Source organism: Physeter macrocephalus, chromosome 10 (assembly GCF_002837175.3).
Source record: "Physeter macrocephalus isolate SW-GA chromosome 10, ASM283717v5, whole genome shotgun sequence".
Lineage (NCBI taxonomy): Eukaryota > Metazoa > Chordata > Mammalia > Artiodactyla > Physeteridae > Physeter > Physeter macrocephalus.
Window position 1 is genome coordinate 84752021 of NC_041223.1, and position 8119 is coordinate 84760139.

An 8119-nucleotide genomic window follows, 5' to 3' on the forward strand; every position below is an offset into this window, starting at 1 on the left:
CTGCATTTTTTTCTCAGAACCTGAGAGAGAAATTCAGAAATATCTTAAGTAGATTTTTCTAGCAGAAAATGGGAGCATATTGATTTTTAAATTCCCACCCATAATTATTGAGAATATAATGCAACCGGAGACAACTTGCTTTTTAACTTGGTGGTTATTTTTTCTCTTGAAATACGAATATGATTTCATCCTCTATAAATCAATAAAAGCTTGAGTTGGTCATATTTTCTAAGCTTTGTAAAAAGGAAATTGCATCATAATAGCAGTCTTCAGATAAATAAGAAAAACTCATTCCCTAATGTCAGCATTTAAACCACAAATTGAATATCAAGACCTTAAATTGTTGTTTTCATCTCATTGTAAAGTTATGAAAAATATTCGGAATGATCCAAACCAAAAATAAAAATAAAAACAAACCCAGAAAACTACATATTCAATTGCTTTTATCAGGACAATACATGGAAAAATTCTTAGTAAGAAATAAGTTGATGGAAACATGTAATCTTGACTTATACACTTGCAAATTAAAAGAGCATAATAGTAAAATATAATTCATTTTAGTTAGAAATGACCATCCCTTTGTAGGACTATTTGGGTAGAAAGCTTGTACCTGAAGCCTGGTGTATGGGAAAGACCACTGATCACCTTCAGGAGAGTGGAATTCCCAGACCCGACTCTGCTACCAATTAGAGGTACGCACTTGGGTTGAACAGTTAGCACCTCAGGTTTTTGCTTCTTAGCACTAAAATGTGGAGTTTCGTCTACAAGGTCTCCATTATCTCTCTCAGCCCTGAAATTTTCTGGGGCTCTAGTATCAACAAAACACCTATAGTAGACATTTACTTGAATTTCAGAAAATCGTTCAATAATTGATTATGAATAAAATGGAGTAACAGAGTAAATCTAAAAAACACTATGTCAATCATATAATTTACGATAAAGCCAGAGCATTTTTGAGAGGGATGCTAAAATAATTTAAAATACATAAGCTTTTGAGATATTTATTTATTAACAAATTGTTTTGTTATGTTTGTGGACCAATAAAACAATTCTTTTCAAAAAGTGCTTGAAAACAAAATTCTTTTAAAAAGTAATATTTTATACATAAAAACAATATAAAACAATTATTCATATTGCTTATTTTAACTTTAAAAATTGCATAAGTAGAGTATTTATTCAAGAACTTTAATCAATGTTTTAAAAAAACCCATATCTATCTCTAATATCATGTCACTGGTATTTTCCCAATGAATGTATTTTTTGTACTACATAGGCTTCTTACCTTTTATTCATGAAATTGCATGTAATCTTGCTCAAAGTTATATTTATGGTTAATAAATCTTGAAAGCTTTTTTATTTTAGACATTTCTCTGTATAACCTTAATTAAGAAAATATTTTCTCTACAGATATTAAGTTACCTGGAAAGTTCAGAGCAAATTCTTGCTAAATATAGGCTATTCTCATTTCCAATTATTTAATTGAAATATGTAAATATTTCAGTCCAAATACTGTTTTTTATTTTAAACTTTTATTTAGGTACCTCAACAAATATTTTTATAAGAAAATCAAAGTAAATGTCTCTATTTATAATCCTTTTGACTTTTGCCAAATTCAGATGCTGCAAAATCATAAGCATATACTTGTATCCAGTGGAATATGGTGTCTGGTCCCCTTCCAGATCACAAGCTCCTTGATGCATCATGCACCTACCATATTGGTCTTTTTCTGCTCTAGAACATGTTCCAGTTACTCTTCACTGCATAACAAACTTCTTCAAAATTTAGTGGCTTAAAACAACAACCATCTTATCATTTCTCACATGTTTGTGAGTCAGGAATTCCAATAGAGCTTGGCTGGGTGATGCTTCGACTCTTCATGGTGCATTCAAACAGCTGCTGGCCTGGAGAGGTCAAAAATAGCTTCTGTCATGTGTCTGGAGCCATGAATGAGTAGCCAGGAAGGCTGCACTCAGCAGGACCCCTCTCCATCTGCCCCTGCTTTTAGTCGTGTCCCCTTCCTGGGGTCTCTCCAGGAGGGTTGCTAGAGCTACCTATCTGCTAAGGGCTCTGAGAAACCAGGTGGAAGCTGCCAGCTCTCTGAGAGACTGGCCTGGAATAAATACAACCTCACTTCTAACACTCTTTGGGTCTCTCCTGCCTAAATTCCAGGAGAGGGAGAAAAGATGCCACCTTGTAATGGGAAAAAAAGCGTCTAAGAATTTACCACGTTTAGCCTACCACGGGAGTACCCCGAGATCTTTCCTGCTAAATGCCTTTCATACCTGTTCCTTCCTCCGGGAATTCTGCTTCCAAATCCTTCCATGACTGACTCCTTCAAGTCTCAGCTCAGCCATCACCTCTTCATTACAGAAGAGCTCTTCTGACTGCCTTATATAAATGTACTTCTTCCCAGCATCATGTATTCCATCAACTGTTTATTTTCTTCTGAAATTACTGTATTTATGACCTGCTGTCTCCCACTGTAATGTCAAATCCACAAGAGTAGAAACCCTGTCTTGCTCGTCAACACTATGGTTCTAGAACTCAGAATGATGCTTGACACATAGAATTTTCTCAATAAATATTTTCTGAAAGAATGAAGTAGTGATGACTATATAATTCATTCCTAGAAATGTAAAGAAAATTTATAATTACCATAAAACCAGTTTTAGTATTACTATCTGTACCTGAATTTTCTGAGTGTAAGGTATTTATGTGTATAAAAGACTTTTTTTCCCTCTAAATGGATTCCTTTCGATCATAGATAAAACTGACCTATCAGGTGAGAAGATGGTATTTTTGCCATTCCATAATGGTACCATTTTCTTCATTACATTTTTGAGATGCGTTCATTTGAATGACACTTTTACCTAGAATTACTTTTGCTTATCCAAGAGATCTTCAAGGAAATTAAACAGATTTCTACTGACTTACCAAAAACAATGTCATAAATGTCAAACCAAGTAAAACTTAACATTAAGAGCCACTTATACCTACTATGTTTTCAAGTTTCTTCTTACTGTGTTAAAGAAACATTAGTTTCAGTAAAGAAACTCAGTCTCTCCATATAGTAAGTAGTTCTTCAAAAACAGTAGGAATTAAACGAAAGAGATTGGAAAATGACTTCATGTTTCTTCAGTATAACCAAGCATTTGATGTTTTCTGAGAAAATAAATTTAGATTTTATAGAACCAAAAATGTTTGGAAAACATTTTAAGTTGCTTAGTCCAACATGCATCTGATTTCACCTTTTTCTCTAGTACATCCAACATTTTCAAGATTATCTAAACAACCAAGTAATAATTTTGAGAGTAAATTTATAAATAGGAATATTTTTTTAAGCTCAAGACCAAACATTGGTAAACAGAGAGATAAACCATTTTATTACTTTGTTATACAGCCAAAGTCATGGCAAAACACTAACCTTTTGTAAGTTTGTTAAAGAAATAGATTCAAGGGCTTTTTTTAATGGCTCCTCTAGTGGATTTTGCCTTCCCATCTTCAATTGTTACTCCATTATAAGTGCTCATAATACTCTGCTTTACATAGGGGACTCTGATTTGCACATAGTCAAGACTCAGTACATATTCATTCCAGTGAATAATTATATTATAAAAGTACCTACAAAAACTTCAATGCATTTATAGCAAAACTTACATATATGCTTTTACAAATAATAGCTAATGTAGCATTAAAACGTGTCTATTTTCTTTATTTTCCCCCAACTTTTTCCAGTCTTTATTTAGGAAAGGATAATGAAGTAAAAAGTATGGAAGCACAAAGTATAGAAACAAAATGTAGAATAAAGGAAGAGAAAAGTTAAAGCTAAGTGGAATAAAAGAAAGTGGGTGATGGGCCTCAGTAGTAAAATGTGTATGCCAGGTTATTCCATTCCCTCTAAGATTTACTATTTTCTATATTTGTGTTTATGATTTCCTACAAGTCAAATTAAACCACTGAGGTAAGTATTTTTAAAATATTTTTCTGCCTGGTATACTAATGTCATGATTTCTGAGTGTGCTTGTCCTAACTACTGCAGGGTTTTAAGGCCCCCAAGAAGAGAATGGCACTGCAGTCATTGTGGACACATCACGTTAATTGTGGTTCCTTAATTAATGATAAATGGACTAACTAGTGTATGCTAAGTACTGTATTCAGTTCTCCAGGAAAAGCAAAATAAATATAATGGCCTCTGTCTCAAAGAGTTGGCAGTCTAGTGAGGAAGTAAAATTTTTTATAAATCTGGGATAAAATGTGTTGAGATAATAAGTAATTGACTTGGAATTTAGATCTAAAATTTAAATCTGATCACAAATTACAGGTATGCATCTTTTTAAAGAACATGTATAATACTTTCTCCAATATGTTAGACCTTCCTGTCTCCACTGAATCTTCTATTGCTTTGAGTGATTTTTAGGTAAAGAAAGTCTTTGATGTTTAGAATTTATCTCAGGATGTGTCAGAATATGAACAAATTTAAAAAGCAAAAAACAAAAAAACACAGACCTTTCTGGTTCACATTTTTTTAAAAAAAGGTTTATGTTGGGTTCTTGAAATGACATACCTGGATTACAGTCACAGGTACATTTTCATTAACATAGTCAGAGCTTGGATTACCTCTATCTCTAATTTTGTGAGACAATTAAACGTTCAATATTTAACTAAATTTCTTCTGACTCATTTCACTTTTCTCTTGATCTCCTCAGTCTACATTTTTTCCTCTTCTGTTTTCCCCTTTTAACCTCCTTTAAAATTTGTCTTTCTTTACTAAGTTACCTTGATGTTTAGCTTTAACATTAAATCTTCATTTTTGGTGAGACCTTGAGATGGATCTGAAACATGACGTAAGATACTTCAGAAAAAGATGAGCTCATTAATGTTCATTCAAGTAAATGCTAGACATGTAATCAGGCAACAGCTTCTTCTGGTTTAATAAGAAAAACAACCTGGAGTTTTTGTTTTAAGTTAAGTAAAATTTTCAGGATTACATCCCCATAAAATGTTGTAGTAGTTGGCCAAGGAAAATATAGTATAATTTACAACATTTCTTTTTTTAGATATCTATTGGAAAAATGCTTTTGCTATTGGAAAGAAGTAAATGGACTCATTCTTCCCTTATTAATTTGGCAAACAATTTATTAAACTATTGAAACTAAAAATGGTCACTTCTAGTGAAATCATAAGGTTCAAATGAAAAACATCACTACAATGGTGCAATATCCTTATATTCTGGGAAAGAAGAAAAAGAATTAATATTTTTGAACACATAATATAAGCCATCCCTGAGCTGGGAAATTTCTACTACATTCATAATATTATATTTTGACAACATTATTGTAATCAGTAACCCATATTTCATGTAAAGAGATGTGAAGTAATTTGTCTAAACCCTAGATATAGCATATGGCCAAGCTTCAGTCTCCCTTGTTCCAAAGCCAGACCTCTTTCCATAAATCAAGTTACCTCCAATTTACTTCATAAATAATAAATCATTTTTATTATTCTTGTGAATGATAATTTACATGATTATTTATCAGTAAAAGTAATGCCAAAAATTCAATTTCCACAACAAATGAATGACAGATAATTTTAATGCAGATGTAACAATGTTCTTGAGAATTATTTTTATAATGTTCAGAAATTACAGCAAAATTTATAATAAAAAAGTATTTAAAAAGCTGCACAAAAATGAAAATAAGTTACAGTGAAAAAATGATCAATTTGTATGTAATAGCATTCTATATACAAACTGAAATTATTTTCTAAACTGAATGAAAATGTTTCTCTCAGTACCAAAAACTAACTTATGTCATGCCTAAGTAGCACTTACTAACTGGAGAATTTAGTACAAGAATATTTAAGCAAATGATAGGATTCTGCAGTGGCTACTGAGGCTAGTTCATTTTCAGAAGAGGTTCTTTGAGCCAAAGCTGAGTTTTTTCTAAGTGCTGGGCCAGCCAAGTTTTAGACAAGTTTTTCTGTCCTTGAGTTAATTGATATGATGTAACTGATTTCTTAGCCAGAAACCAAGGTTATTTCCAAGACAGGAGAAAGAATCATGATCTCTTTCAAACTAATTTATAAGTCAGGGCTGTAACTTTCTCAGTAGACTAAGGATTGAGAGCTTTGAGTTTCTATAGCAGGTTTGAGTTTCTATAGTAGGTTTGTTTCTTCACAAACAAACCTAAAAGACATTTTACCTGTATCTCAGTATTTTCATCTTTAAAATGGGCATATTTCTCTAAGGAATGTCCTCTGATCTTTGAAACCATTGAATGTAGAATTGCTGAGAAAGCCATTTGGGATAAATGCTTAGAGATGAAAAATAGGAAGGGAAGTATGCGGGCAGAGAGAGAGACAGCGAGAGAGAGAGAGAGAGAGAGAGAGAGAGAGAGAGAGAGAGAGAAAGTAACAGGTGAGTTTCAAGAGGAATTTATCTATGGAAATAAGAATTTCTCTGTCAAAACAGAAACTTGCACATTTCACTTAAATGTTATCTTTTCATGAAATTAAAGCATTTTGCTATTTTCAGAAGCTACCACTAGAACACTAAATAATTAGAAAAGGTGGCTTAAAATTCATGAAAAGTGTTTATAGGGACAGGAGGCAGGTAACATAGAGGTCAATTTTAGGAGTAATATAGCAGATTAATGAACACTCTGACATTCTTTAATACAACTTCACAGATAAGTCCAAGATGATCCTTGTTCTTCTTGATCAGGCTGAACCTTAATGGTGAGAAATCCTTAAATCCAGTCTCAACAAGAAAGGCACAATCAGGGCCTTGAAGGGCACTCTGTAAGCACAAAGGCATAAAGTGTTTGAAACATCAGAACCAGAAATTACTTGAATCTAATTTTCAGGTGTACAAGAGGCCATTGTAACATGAGCGCTACAGAAATGGAAAAAGTGAGATGTACTGCAGAACTTTGGATGGATTTAAAGCATGTGATGGATGAATGGAAAAGGGCGGCCAAGGAGCTGTTAAGTGAGGACTGAAGCCCGAGCCAGAATCTTGGCAGCCAACAAGTGAAGACACCAGCAGATTCTGAAAAGATTAAACAGATCACAATGAGAGGATAACTCTGGTGATAAGGTTTCCCTGACAACTGGTGATAAACTGGATTACTCAGATTATGAATGTCTAAACAAAGAGCAGGGAGACCATCAGCAAATTGCTTATTGTTATTATTATTTGTTTGCTTTTGTTGTTGTCATTTTGTAATTAATGGAGACCTGATCGTTTCTCTGCTAAGAATCATTTTTCTTGGCTCTCCTGTTTACTAAATTTAAATGAACTTCTTAGCATGCAATTATAAGCCCTCCATGATCTGTTTGTCTCTGACCTGCCTTCCCAACTCTCCATCTGACTACCACCTCACCCATTCTCCATTACCCTCTGCAACCCTGACCTGGTCAGTGCTCCCTGGAAAAGTCCTGTCACTGACCACCTCGAGGCACTTCCTTCTCAGAGCATTTCTTTTATTTTCTTATGCCTTCTTCTGCTTCTTTTTCCCTAAATTCTAATGACCATTTGAAACCTCTGCCATGAAATCTTCCTTGATTCTTCCCCAAAGAAATGATCCTACATCTTTTGTTCCACCGTGAGACTTTGGTTTCTGATTATAGCACCTTAGAGATGATCCCCGTATATTTCTTTCTGACAGACTTTGTGCAGCTGTCAGTCTCTCCAAATGGGCTGTATTTTGCTTAAGGCATGACTTGCCTTATTTGTCTCTCCATCCCCAAACGCATAATAAACATGTCTGCCTGATTTTTGCTTCAGTTGGTATGGAAGACTTTTGGTTTAGGAGATGAGAACTTAAGCTGGAAGAGCAAGAAGCTATGGTTACTATTATGGCTTTGATTTGTCATGCTGTAATCGCAGCATGTGGCAAAATATTAAGCACGCAAGGTGACATCAATGTTTCCAAACCCTAAGAAAACAGACCAGGGTGTATGCATGTGTATGCAATTGAAAAAATTGAACTAATCCTTTTTTTTTGTTTGTTTGTTTGTTTTTTTTGTTTGTTTTTTTGTGGTACGCGGGCCTCTCACTGCTGTGGCCTCTCCCGTTGCGGAGCACAGGCTCCGGACGCGCAGGCTCAGCGGCCACGGC

General features: G+C 34.1%; 1 long non-coding RNA gene across 1 annotated transcript in view; it reads left to right on the top strand.

Annotated features, from left to right (window-relative positions):
• LOC114487009 (uncharacterized) overlaps window positions 1-7763 on the top strand; it is a 104688-nt gene extending 96925 nt beyond the window's left edge. The window contains exon 4 of the long non-coding RNA XR_003681573.1: window positions 6864-7763. This is a non-coding gene — a long non-coding RNA (uncharacterized lncRNA). The remainder of the gene's footprint in view (window positions 1-6863) is intronic.
• Window positions 7764-8119: the final 356 nt, after the last annotated feature.